The following is a 13759-nucleotide window of genomic DNA, read 5'->3' on the forward strand; positions in this document are numbered from 1 at the left end:
CTGGATTAAAGCGAATATAAGTTTCTAATTTAAGAACATTCCATGTGAAATGGAGACAAGCCCATTTGAGCCTAAGCGCAGCGCAGGGGGACTACTAGGCCGACCAGAGGAAACGGGAAGAGAGTAGCAGACTGAAAACCCGGTATGTTTTCTAACAGTGACTAGACTGTTACCCACTGGGTACAGATGTCAGTTCAACATCTAGTTTTGATTTACACTTGGTTGACTTGTCAAAGTTGGGTGAGAAAAAAAAAATACGAAATGCCCTTACGATGATTACTTTATGCAAATACAATTACATTTCCACTTTGATTCAATGGCATCCCATAGATTTTTTGTTTTTGTTTTTGTTGACATGGAAACAATGTTGTTTTTGCCCAGTGGGTAAAAGCTCCTTTGAACTGTCTTTAACAGTCACAAGACCAAAGCTGTATAATTCCAGATCGGAGCAGGCGACCCGGAGTGGTAATATTACCCGGAGTGGTGATATTACTCGGAGTGGCGATATTACCCGGAGTGGTGATAGGAGTGGTGATATTACCTGGAGTGGTGATATTACCCGGAGTGGTGATATTACCTGGAGTGGTGATATTACCCGGAGTGGTGATATTACCCGGAGTGGTGATATTACCCGGAGTGGTGATATTACTCCGAGTGGTGATAGGAGTGGTGATATTACTCCGAGTGGTGATATTACTAGGAGTGGTGATATTACTCGGAGTGGTGATATTACTCGGAGTGGTGATATTACTCGGAGTGGCGATATTACCCGGAGTGGTGATATTACCCGGAGTGGTGATATTACTCGGAGTGGTGATATTACTCGGAGTGGTGATAGGAGTGGTGATATTACTCGGAATGGTGATATTACCCGGAGTGGTGATATTACTAGGAGTGGTGATATTACTAGGAGTGGTGATATTACTCGGAGTGGTGATATTACTCAGAGTGGTGATATTACTCGGAGTGGTGATATTACTTGGAGTGGTGATATTACTCAGAGTGGTGATATTACCCGGAGTGGTAATATTACTCGGAGTGGTGATATTACTCGGAGTGGTGATATTACTCGGAGAGGTGATATTACTCGGAGAGGTGATATTACTCGGAGTGGTGATAGGAGTGGTGATATTACTCGGAGTGGTAATAGGAGTGGTGATATTACCCGGAGTGGTGATAGGAGTGGTGATATTACTCGGAGTGGTGATATTACTCGGAGTGGTGATATTACTCGGAGTGGTGATATTACTCGGAGTGGCGATATTACCCGGAGTGGTGATATTACCCGGAGTGGTGATATTACTCGGAGTGGTGATATTACTCGGAGTGGTGATAGGAGTGGTGATATTACTCGGAATGGTGATATTACCCGGAGTGGTGATATTACTAGGAGTGGTGATATTACTAGGAGTGGTGATATTACTCGGAGTGGTGATATTACTCAGAGTGGTGATATTACTCGGAGTGGTGATATTACTTGGAGTGGTGATATTACTCAGAGTGGTGATATTACCCGGAGTGGTAATATTACTCGGAGTGGTGATATTACTCGGAGTGGTGATATTACTCGGAGAGGTGATATTACTCGGAGAGGTGATATTACTCGGAGTGGTGATAGGAGTGGTGATATTACTCGGAGTGGTAATAGGAGTGGTGATATTACCCGGAGTGGTGATAGGAGTGGTGATATTACTCGGAGTGGTGATATTACTCGGAGTGGTGATATTACTCGGAGTGGTGATATTACCCGGAGTGGTGATATTACTCGGAGAGGTGATATTACTCGGAGAGGTGATATTACTCGGAGTGGTAATAGGAGTGGTGATATTACCCGGAGTGGTGATAGGAGTGGTGATATTACTCGGAGTGGTGATATTACCCGGAGTGGTGATATTACTCGGAGAGGTGATATTACCCGGAGTGGTGATATTACCCGGTGTGGTGATAGGAGTGGTGATATTACCCGGTGTGTGATATTACCCGGAGTGGTGATATTACCCGGAGTGGTGATATTACTCGTGGTGAAATGAAAAGGGTTTTTGGAGAGCTTTTGGATAAATGACGAAAAATAAGTTCCGGGGTAAACACAGGTTTAGGAGATCTGATCCGTTTTGTTCTATGAGATAATCTTCATCAACTAACATCAATATTTTACCATTTTGGAAGCATTTATGTCATAAGTTAAAAGCTAAGGATGTGCTAACTAATAAAACTACACCGTATGATGTCACCAACACCTTTGGCAGCGATTACAGCTGTGAGTCTTTCTGGGTAAGTCTCTAAAAACTTTGCACACCTGCATTGTACAATATTTGCACATTATTTGTTTTTAAAAATTCTTCCAAGCTCTGTCAAATTGGTTGTTGATCATTGTTAGACAGCTGTTTTTAAAGCCTTGCCATAGTTTTTCAAGCCAATTTCAGTCAAAACTGGGCCACTCTGGAACATTCAATGTCATATTGGTAAGCTACATTAGTGTACATTTGGCCTTGTGTTTTAGGTTATTTTCCTGCTGAAAGGTGAATTTGTCTCCCAGTTTCTGTTGGACAGCAGATTGAAGCAGGTTTTCCTGCAGGATTTTGCCTGTGCTTAGCTCTATTCCATTTTTTTTTTATACAAAAAAAACCTCTCTTGCTGATGACAAGCATGCCCATAACATGATGCAGCCACCACCATGCTTGAAAATATGAAGAGTGGTACTCACTGATTTGCCCAAAACATAACATTATGTCCTGAATACAAAGTGTTAATTTCTTTGCCATATTTTATATTTATAGTTTTACATAAGTGCCTTATTGCAAACAGGATGCATGTTTTGGAATATTTCTTATTCTGTACAGGATTCCTTCTTTTCACTCTGTCATTTAGGTTAGTATTGTGGAGTAACTACAGTTGTCTCCTATCACAGCCATTAAACTCTGTAACTGTTTTAAAGTCATGGTGAAATCTCTGAGGGGTTTCCTTCCTCTCCGGCAACTGAGTTAGGAAGGACGCCTGTATCTTTGTAGTGACTGAGTGTATTGATACAAAATCCAAAGCGTAATTAATAACTCAACCATGCTCAAAGGGATATTCAATTATAAAAAAAATTATGTTAAACACTATTATTGTACACAGAGTGAGCCCATGTAACTGAATTAATTTAGACATAATAATAAAAGGATTGAATACTTATTGACTCAAGACATTAAGATTTTCCATTTGTAATTAATTAGTAAACATTTCTAAAAACATAATTCCTCGTTGACATTATGGGATGTTGTGTGTAGACCAGTGACAAAATATTTTTTACAATTCAGACTGTAGCACAATAAAATGTGGGAAAAGTCAAGGGGTGTGAATGCTTTCTGAAGGCACTGTAAGTAGATACTGTAGTTGTTAGTAGCTACTTTTAGTTATATAACATTATTTGATAATGCTACAAGGCAGGTGAGCTATGATACCACAGGTGGAAGGGGAATGACACTGTAGATAAAACTAGATGGATAGATGGAGTTCCAAGTAGGCTTTTTGGCCGTCATGTACTCACCTGTAGCTGGTTGGTTCCTCGTCTTACAGTTCCTGTAGAAGACTGTTAACCTCTATGGGCTAGGTGGGACGCAGGCGTGCCACCCGTGGTGCACTCCATCAACAGCAGGTGCATTTCAAGAGCGGCAAATTTGAATCCAAATAAATGTCAAAATTCAAATTTTTCAAACATACAACTATTTTACACCCTTTGAAAGATAAACATCTCCTTAATCTAACCACGTTTTACGATTTCAAAAAGGTTTTACGGCGAAAGCATAAATTTAGAGTATGTTAGGACAGTACATTTACAAGAGTTGTGTGTAATGTTTTGTCAATTCAAAGACAGGGTCACCAAAACCATAAAACCAGCTAAAATGATGCACTAACCTTTTACAATCTCCATCAGATGACACTCCTAGGACATTATGTTAGACAATGCATGCATTTTTAGTTCTATCAAGTTCATATTTATATCCAAAAACAGCGTTTTACTATGGCATTGATGTTGAGGAAATCGTTTCCCTCCAATAACCGGCAGTCAAGTCAGCATCACAAATTAAATAATTAAAATTAGAAAACATTGGTAAAATATTATATTGTCATTTAAAGAATTATAGATTTACATCTCTTGAACGCAATCAACTTGCCAGATTTAAAAATAACCTTACTGGGAAATCACACTTTGCAATAATCTGAGCACTGCGCCCAGAAAAATACGCGTTGCGATACAGACTAGTCGTCATGTTGGGGAGATCTAAAATCGAAAATACTATGTAAATAATCCATTACCTTTGATTCTCTTCATCAGATGTCACTTCCAGGTATCACAGGTCCATAACGAATGTAGTTTTGTTCAAAAAAGCTCATCATTTATGTCCAAAAATCTCCGTCTTGTTAGCACATGATCTAAGCCCGCCGGACTTCACTTCATGAACGAGGGGAAAAAATATATTTACGTTCGTTCAAACATGTCAAACGTTGTATAGCATAAATCATTAGGGCCTTTTTTAACCAGAACATGAATAATATTCAAGGTGGACGAATGCATACTCTTTTATAACGTATTGGAACGAGGGTACCCAACATGAACTCGCGCGCCAGGTGTCTAATGGGCCATCATCGTTCCATGGCTCTTGTTCGGTCAGATCTCCCTCCAGAAGACTCAAAACACTTTGTAAAGGCTGGTGACATCTAGTGGAAGCAATAGGAAGTGCCAAAATATTCCTCAGCCCCTGTGTTTTTCAATGGCATAGGTTTAAAGGTAATACAACACATCAGGTATCCACTTCCTGTCAGAAAATGTCTCAGGGTTTTGCCTGCCAAATGAGTTCTGTTATACTCACAGACACCATTCAAACAGTTTTAGAAACTTTAGAGTGTTTTCTATCCATATATAATAAGTATATGCATATTCTAGTTACTGGGTAGGATTAGTAACCAGATTAAATCGGGTACATTTTTTTTATCCAGCCGTGCAAATACTGCCCCCTAGCCCTAATCCTGCCTTCTAAGCCAGTTCCTCACCCATTGTACTCACCTGTAGCTGGTTGGATCCTCGTCTTACAGCTCCTGTAGAAGACTGTTAAGGTATCCTGCCTTCTAAGCCAGCTCCTCACTCAATGCTGTCTTTTCTAAGGTCTGTTCACTTGCTTTTCCATAATATCTACTAAGATTAGTGCACTTAGGGCGCAATTCCAACCCGAGTTAAGTACCTGTAAAATGTAACGTAGCTCCGTTTTAATGAGCTTTACTCTCTATACATATTCTGACGAATTTAAGCATGAGGGGTGGAGATGTGTCTGCAGACAGGCCTTATTCTGACCTTGAAACCATGAATAAGGTCTAGCGAACACGCGGATCCAAGTGGAAAAACATCTAGGCCTACTATAACATTTTACATTTTTTACATTTTAGTCATTTAGCAGACGCTCTTATCCAGAGCGACTTACAGTAGTGAATGCATACATTTCATACATTTTTTTTCTCCGTACTGGTCCCCCGTGGGAAGCCATTCTCCACACCATTCTCTTTGTACTGTAACTGAATAAGTGATAAGAGCTAGGGATAAGAGCTAATGATAAGAGCTATTGATCAGAGCTAGTGATAAGAGCTAGGGATAAGAGCTAGGGATAAGAGCTAGTGATAAGAGCTAGGGATAAGAGCTAGGGATAAGAGCTAGGGATAAGAGCTAGGGATAAGAGCTAGGGATAAGAGCTAGTGATAAGAGCTAGGGATAAGAGCTATTGATCAGAGCTAGTGATAAGAGCTAGGGATAAGAGCTAGGTAAATGAGTAATCCGTTTGGAGAAGAGAATTGAAAATACAAATGACTGAAGCTTATCAACATATGAGTAAAGTTTATGAAAAGCTTTGCCATTATGCAGAATTTAAATTGTACAGCCTTATAACTTGCAAGGACGTCTTAATTACCTACCGCGACCGTTTCCTTTTTCCTATCATGTTAAATATTAGCTACTATCAGTGTGGACCGTCAGTAGGCCTAATAACCACACATATTACACTGCCAATTTACTGTTAGTTCCCTTCAGTTGGTATAGTCTACATTATCATTCCATTACGCTGTTAGTTCCCTTCAGTTGGTATAGACTACATTATCATTCCATTACATTGTTAGTTCCCTTCAGTTGGTATAGCCTACATTATCATTCCATTACGCTGTTAGTTCCCTTCAGTTGGTATAGCCTACATTATCATTCCATTACACTGTTAGTTCCCTTCAGTTGGTATAGCCTACATTATCATTCCATTACATTGTTAGTTCCCTTCAGTTGGTATAGCCTACATTATCATTTCATTACATTACACTGTTAGTTCCCTTCAGTTGGTATAGTCTACATTATCATTCCATTTAATTACACTGTTAGCTCTCTTCAGTTGGTATAGCCTACATTATCATTCCATTACGCTGTTAGTTCCCTTCAGTTGGTATAGCCTACATTATCATACCATTACACTGTTAGTTCCCTTCAGTTGGTATAGCCTACATTATCATTCCATTACACTGTTAGTTCCCTTCAGTTGGTATAGCCTACATTATCATTCCATTACATTGTTAGTTCCCTTCAGTTGGTATAGCCTACATTATCATTCCATTTAAATACACTGTTAGTTCCCTTCAGTTGGTATAGCCTACATTATCATTCCATTTAATTACACTGTTAGTTCCCTTCAGTTGGTATAGCCTACATTATCATTCCATTTAATGACACTGTTAGTTCCCTTCAGTTGGTATAGCCTACATTATCATTCCATGTAATTATGCTGTTAGTTCTCTTCAGTTGGTATAGTCGACATTATCATTCCATTTAATTACACTGTTAGCTCTCTTCAGTTGGTATAGCCTACATTATCATTCCATTACACTGTTAGTTCCCTTCAGTTGGTATAGCCTACATTATCATTCCATTACACTGTTAGTTCCCTTCAGTTGGTATAGCCTACATTATCATTCCATTACATTGTTAGTTCCCTTCAGTTGGTATAGCCTACATTATCATTCCATTACATTGTTAGTTCCCTTCAGTTGGTATAGCCTACATTATCATTCCATTTAATTACACTGTTAGTTCCCTTCAGTTGGTATAGCCTACATTATCATTCCATTTAATTACACTGTTAGTTCCCTTCAGTTGGTATAGCCTACATTATCATTCCATTACACTGTTAGTTCCCTTCAGTTGATATAGCCTACATTATCATTCCATTTAATTACACTGTTAGTTCCCTTCAGTTGGTATAGCCTACATTATCATTCCATTACACTGTTAGCTCCCTTCAGTTGGTATAGACTACATTATCATTACATTACACTGTTAGTTCCCTTCAGTTGGTGTAGCCTACATTATCATTCCATTACACCTTTAGTCCCTTTCAGTTGGTATAGTCTACATTATCATTCCATTACACTGTCAGTTCCCTTCAGTTGGTATAGCCTACATTATCATTCCATTTAATTACACTGTTAGTTCCCTTCAGTTGGTATAGCCTACATTATCATTCCATTTAATGACACTGTTAGTTCCCTTCAGTTGGTATAGCCTACATTATCATTCCATTACACTGTTAGCTCCCTTCAGTTGGTATAGACTACATTATCATTACATTACACTGTTAGTTCCCTTCAGTTGGTGTAGCCTACATTATCATTCCATTACACCTTTAGTCCCTTTCAGTTGGTATAGTCTACATTATCATTCCATTACACTGTCAGTTCCCTTCAGTTGGTATAGCCTACATTATCATTCCATTACACTGTTAGTTCCCTTCAGTTGGTATAACCTACATTATCATTCCATTACACTGTTAGTTCCCTTCAGTTGGTATAGTCTACATTATCATTCCATTTAATTACACTGTTAGTTCCCTTCAGTTGGTATAGCCTACATTATCATTCCATTTAATGACACTGTTAGTTCCCTTCAGTTGGTATAGACTACATTATCATTCCATTTAATGCCACTGTTAGTTCCCTTCAGTTGGTATAGCCTACATTATCATTCCATTACACTGTTAGTTCCCTTCAGTTGGTATAGTCTACATTATCATTCCATTTATTTACACTGTTAGTTCCCTTCAGTTGGTATAGCCTACATTATCATTCCATTTAATTACACTGTTAGTTCTCTTCAGTTGGTATAGCCTACATTATCATTCCATTTAATTACACTGTTAGTTCCCTTCAGTTGGTATAGCCTACATTATCATTACATTACACTGTTAGTTCCCTTCAGTTGGTATAGCCTACATTATCATTCCATTACACTGTTAGCTCCCTTCAGTTGGTATAGACTACATTATCATTACATTACACTGTTAGTTCCCTTCAGTTGGTGTAGCCTACATTATCATTACATTACATTGTTAGTTCCCTTCAGTTGGTATTAGCCTACATTATCATTCCATTTAATTACACTGTTAGTTCCCTTCAGTTGGTATAGCCTACATTATCATTACATTACATTGTTAGTTCCCTTCAGTTGGTATAGCCTACATTATCATTCCATTACACTGTTAGTTCCCTTCAGTTGATATAGCCTACATTATCATTCCATTTAATTACACTGTTAGTTCCCTTCAGTTGGTATTAGACTACATTATCATTCCATTTAATTACATTGTTTCGTTTACCTTCATTTGCTTCCTCTGTAAACGCCGTCACGGCCGTGTGGTTGTTGCGGAGGATCACTAGTAACAGTTGATAATATAAGTTTAATTAAATCGTTACGGAGAAGAGCGCACACCAAGCCGTAACAGTTTGAACCTAACACATGCTGCTACACTTGGCTATGTAATCACGCAGTTCCATGGTTAGTACAGGTAATAGACCAGGTTGTAACCTACTACTGAAAACTATTCTCCCTGTTATAACAGTTCCATGGTTAGTACAGGTAATAGACCAGGTTATAACCTACTATAACAGTATTCTCCCTGTTATAACAGTTCCATGGTTAGTACAGGTAATAGACCAGGTTATAACCTACTATAACAGTATTCTCCCTGTTATAACAGTTCCATGGTTAGTACAGCTAATAGACCAGGTTGTAACTTACTACTGAACACTATTCTCCCTGTTATAACAGTCCCATGGTCAGTACAGGTAATAGACCAGGTTATAACCTACTACTGAACACTATTCTCCCTGTTATAACAGTCCCATGGTCAGTACAGGTAATAGACCAGGGTATAACCTACTATTACAGTCCCATGGTCAGTACAGGTAATAGACCAGGGTATAACCTACTATTGAACAGTATTATCCCTGTTATAACAGTTCCATGGTTAGTACAGGTAATAGACCAGGTATAACCTACTATAACAGTCCCATGGTTAGTACAGGTAATAGACCAGGGTATAACCTACTATTGAACAGTATTATCCCTGTTATAACAGTCCCATGGTCAGTACAGGTAATAGACCAGGTTATAACCTACTATTGAACAGTATTATCCCTGTTATAACAGTCCCATGGTTAGTACAGGTAATAGACCAGGTTATAACCTACTATGGAACAGTATTATCCCTGTTATAACAGTTCCATGGTTAGTACAGGTAATAGACCAGGTTATAACCTACTATTGAACAGTATTCTCCCTGTTATAACAGTCCCATGGTTAGTACAGGTAATAGACCAGGTTATAACCTACTATGGAACAGTATTATCCCTGTTATAACAGTTCCATGGTTAGTACAGGTAATAGACCAGGTTATAACCTACTATGGAACAGTATTATCCTTGTTATAACAGTTCCATGGTTAGTACAGGTAATAGACCAGGTTATAACCTACTATGGAACAGTATTATCCCTGTTATAACAGTTCCATGGTCAGTACAGGTAATAGACGAGGGTATAACCTACTATTGAACACTATTCTCCCTATTATGCAATTCCATATACACTAATCTTCCAACATTACCATAGGTTAAAGAACTGAATGTGGACATTTTCATGCATATAAGATCTCCAAAACTATGATTCATAAATACTTTCCTAAATCTAAATAAATCTACAAGATCAGAGTATTTTGTTGTGTTACAGCCTGAATTCAAATTGAATTGGATATATTCACACAATACCCAATAATGAAAGTGAAAACATGTTTTTTAGATATTTTTGCAAACAGATTGAAAATTAAATTACAGAAATATCTCATTTACATAACTATTCACACTCGATTCAATACTTTGTAGAATCACCTTTGGCAGCGATTACAGCTGTGAGTCTTTCTGCGTGAGTCTCTAAGAGCTTTCCACACCTGGATTGTGCAATATTTGCCCATTATTCTTCAAGCTCTGTCAAATTGGTTGTTGATCATTGCTAGACAACCATTTTCAAGTCTTGCCATAGATTTTCAAGAAAATGTAAGTAAAAACTGTAACTAGGCCACTCAGGAACATTCACTGTCTTCTTGGTAGGCAACTCCAGTGTAGATTTGGTTTTGTGTTTTAGGATATTGTCAAGCTGAAAGTTGAGTTAATCTCCCAGTGTTTGCCTGAGTTTAGCTACAATACGTTTCTTTTTTATCCTGAAAAACTCCCCAGTCCTTAACGATTAGAAGCATACCCATAACATGATGCAGTCACTGCTATGCTTGGGGTTGTATGGATAATTGTACTCAGTGATGTGTTGTATTGGATTTGCCCCAAACATAACACTTTGTATTCAGGACAAAAAGTCAATATCTTTGCCCATTTTATTGCAGTATTACTTTAGTGCCTTGTTGCAAACAGGATGCATGTTTTGGAATAGTTTTAATTCTTCACAGTCTTCATTATTTTCACTCTGTCATTTAGGTTAGTATTGTGGAGTAACTACAATGTTGTTGATCCATCCTCAGTTGTCTCCTATCACAGCCATTAAACTCTGAAACTGTTTTAAAGTCACCATTGGCCTCATGGTGAAATCCCTGAGCAGTTTCCTTCCTCTCCGGCAACTGAGTTAGGAATGACTCCTGTATCTTTGTAGTTACTGGGTGTATTGATACACCATCCAAAGTGTAATTAATAACTTCACCGTACTCAAAGGGATATTCAATGTCCGCTTTATTTTTTTTTACCCATCTACCAATAGGTGCCCTTCTTCGCGAGGCATTGGAAAACCTCCCTGGTCTTTGTGGTTGAATCTGTGTTTGAAATTCACTGCTGGACTGAAGAACCTTACAGATAATTGTATGTGTGGGGTACAGAGATGAGGTAGTTATTTAAAAATCATGTTAAACACTATTATTCCACACAGAGTGAGTTCATGCAATTTATGTGACTTGTTAAGCAAACGTTGACTCCTGGATGTATTTAGGCTTGCCATAACAAATGGGGTTAAATAATTCGACTCAAGACATTGTCATTTTAAATTCATTTGTAAACATTTCTAAAAACATAATTCCACTTTGACATTATGGGATGTTGTGTGGAGGCCACTGATGAACAAATCTAAATATAATCCACTTTGACAGATACAGTACAGCTACAGTACAGCGCAGATACAGTGCAGATACAGTACTGAGCAGATACAGTGCAGATGCAGTACAGTACAGTGCAGATACAGTGCAGATACAGCTGAGCAGCAGGCGAGCAGTACAGTCAGGCAGCAGGCAGATACAGTCGGCAGAACAGGCGACGTACAGATACAGAGAAGATAAAGTGCAGATACAGTACAGTGCAGATACAGTACAGAGCAGATACAGTACAGATACAGATACAGTACAGTACAGATACAGTACAGTGCAGATACAGTACAGATACAGTACAGTGCAGATACAGTGCAGATACAGATACAGTGCAGATACAGTACAGATACAGTACAGTGCAGATACAGTGCAGATACAGATACAGCACAGTGCAGATACAGTGCAGATACAATGCAGATACAGTGCAGTGCAGATACAGTACAGTGCAAATACAGTGCAGATACAGTACAGTGCAGATACAGTGCAGGTGCAGATACAGCACAGATAAAGCACAGATACAAATACAGTACAGTGCAGATACAGTACATATACAGTGCAGATACAGTACAGCGCAGATACAGTGCAGATACAGTACAGCACAGATACAGCACAGATACAGCACAGATACAGTAAAGATACAGCACAGATACAGCACAGTGCAGATACAGCACAGATACAGTACAGATACAGTACAGATACAGCACAGATACAGCACAGTGCAGATACAGCACAGATACAGTACAGACACAGCACAGATACAGCACAGATATAGATACAGTACAGAACAGATACAGCACAGATACAGTACAGTGCAGACACAGCACAGTGCAGATACAGATATAGCACAGATACAGTGCAGATACAGCAGAGATACAGTACAGATACAGTACAGATACAGTGCAGATACAGATACAGTGCAGCTACAGTGCAGATACAGTGCAGATACAGATACAGCACAGATACAGCGCAGGTACAGATACAGCACAGATACAGTACAGATACAGTACAGATACAGCACAGATACAGTGCAGATACAGTACAGCACAGTGCAGATACAGCACAGATACAGTGCAGATACAGCACAGATCCAGTGCAGATAAAGCACAGTGCAGATACAGCACAGTGCAGATACAGTACAGATACAGCACAGATACAGTGCAGATACAGTACAGCACAGTGCAGATACAGCACAGTGCAGATACAGTACAGATACAGCACAGATACAGTGCAGATACAGTACAGCACAGTGCAGATACAGCACAGATACAGTGCAGATACAGCACAGATCCAGTGCAGATAAAGCACAGATACAGTACAGATACAGCACAGATACCTTGCAGATACAGTACAGATACAGTACAGCACAGTGCAGATACAGCACAGATACAGTGCAGATACAGCACAGATACAATGCAGATAAAGCACAGATACAGTACAGATACAGCACAGATACAGTGCAGATACAGTACAGCACAGTGCAGATACAGCACAGATACAGTGCAGATACAGCACAGATACAGTGCAGATAAAGCACAGATACAGTACAGATACAGCACAGATACAGCACAGTGCAGATACAGCACAGATACAGCACAGATACAGTACAGATATAGTACTGAGCAGATACAGTGCAGTACAGATACAGTACAGATAGGGTACAGCGCAGATACGAATAACACTATTCTACACGTTAAATGAGCTTTCAATTTAACACGTCAAATAACACAGTTCTATTATAGAATGGTGTGTACAAGCCAAGCGCCACCACTACTATCAGTAGGACTGTCAAAGCTGTACAAAAACGTCTGCAAACAAGCAAACACCGGCCACAAACGATGTGTTAGGCATTATTTATTTGACTGTAACTTCTGGGGTAGCTAGCTAGCTTTAGCTTGGTACCAAGCTAGCACCGATACAACCAGCCTGAAAACAACGACCAGTAGAAACTGCAGTCATTTTCATTATTCTTAGCGATGATTTAGGAATCCTTGTCAGTAAGTATTAACTAAGTAGCCACTTGTTGTTCGCCTATTGCAATTGAACTTCAGTTCATGAAAAGAAGTAGCTAGCCAGCTACTTAACCCTGTTGCCCAAAGCTAACATTATAAGCAGCCAGCTACTTAACCCTGTTGCCCAAAGCTAACGTTATAAGCAGCCAGCTACTTAACCCTGTTGCCCAAAGCTAACATTATAAGCAGCCAGCTACTTAACCCTGTTGCCCAAAGCTAACATTATAAGCATTATAAGCAGTTACTGACAAGGATTCCTAAATCATCGCTAAGAAT

The sequence above is a fragment of the Salmo salar genome, chromosome 04 (assembly GCF_965601325.2).
Source record: "Salmo salar chromosome 04, fSalSal1, whole genome shotgun sequence".
Classification (NCBI taxonomy): Eukaryota; Metazoa; Chordata; class Actinopteri; order Salmoniformes; family Salmonidae; genus Salmo; species Salmo salar.